We start from the raw sequence: 1400 nt of genomic DNA, 5'->3' as shown, positions 1-1400 counted from the left end.
CGCTAAAATGCTCAAAGTTGAACAATTCCTGATTAATAGAGGCAATACTTGCCTTGTTCACATGCAAAGACATTTTCCATTATTCCCCGGTACAAAATTACTTGTCATGCTCTCTCCTCAGTCAGACAGATGTCAGTCAACGTCTTTTATGTGGTTCCATGGTGTGATGTCACATGGGTGTGATGTCATTAGGGTGTGATGTCACTAGGGTGTACTGTTGTCTGATCAGGGAGGAACACCCACCTGCTACAGGTATGTTTGATACGAGAGTTTCTACCTAAAACCATTGACACAAGAAAGTTACAATCTTAAAAATGGTAGTTATGTGTAGTTTCCTTTCTCTGTACAGTATGATTATATTTAGTCATTTAGCAGACGCTCTTATCCAGAGCAACTTACAGTAAGTACAGGGACATTCCCCCCCAAGGCAAGCAGGGTGAAGTGCCATGCGCAAGGACACAATGTTGTTTTGCTCGGCCGGGAATCGAACCGGCAACCTTCCGATTAATAGCCCAATTCCCTAACCCCTCAGCCATCTGAACCCCGTTCCATGCAGGGTCACACTCACACATTCTAGAATCTGTACCTGGGGGTTCTGGAGATTGCCAGGATTACCTGGCGGCAGGGACATGTCAAAGGTCAAGCCACGAAGTCAAGCTTGAAAATATCCAGAAATAAAAAGTAAAAGATTATTTAATTACCTGGGTGACAAATTTGGTTGGGTTTGTAAGAATTTGGAATTACATAGAGATTGGTGAATTTATTTAAGGGTGAGCTACATCATTTTCTGCAGCTTTCCTGTGTGCTTGAAGTCATTAAGGCCATCCTCCAATGCTGTGCCACTAAACAGCACGCCAACCGCAAGACTTTCAAACATGTGAGTGTCTCACTTACTGGAACTGCTGATGTGTTTACTAGTATTAACTAGACATAGCACATTGATTGATTAATAACATCAATGAGAATGATAGATGGCATTGCAGTCACTAGAGGACAACAGCCAATTAGAATTAACACAACATGCATGTCCATTCCCAGTTCAACAAAGTAGGCAGCAGTGAGTGAACCTCAGGATGAGAGATGAAGGCCACACTCTAACACCAGCAGAACACATGATCAACACCAGCCTATCAGGGCTCTGAGCCAAGCACACACCTGTAAAACCCCCATCATGTAAGACTGTCTCATTTACTGTCATTTACTGGAACAAGCAAGTCATCTGATTTGCTGATACACCCTCCTTCAGTTGTCACAGCTAAGGAGAGGTGGAATGTAGTAATACAATGAGATGGAAATCATAGTGATAGAGATCAGTATGCGTTTTTTGTTGCGTTTATTTTTTTCGACAGAGAGAGTCAGAGAAGCAGGGAGGGGAGAGATGCAGGGAGGGGGAGAGAAGC

Source organism: Hypomesus nipponensis, chromosome 21, assembly GCF_054491055.1.
Source record: "Hypomesus nipponensis isolate SF chromosome 21, ASM5449105v1, whole genome shotgun sequence".
Lineage (NCBI taxonomy): Eukaryota > Metazoa > Chordata > Actinopteri > Osmeriformes > Osmeridae > Hypomesus > Hypomesus nipponensis.
The sequence above is the reverse complement of the archived record's forward strand: the minus strand, read 5'-3'. Positions refer to the sequence as shown.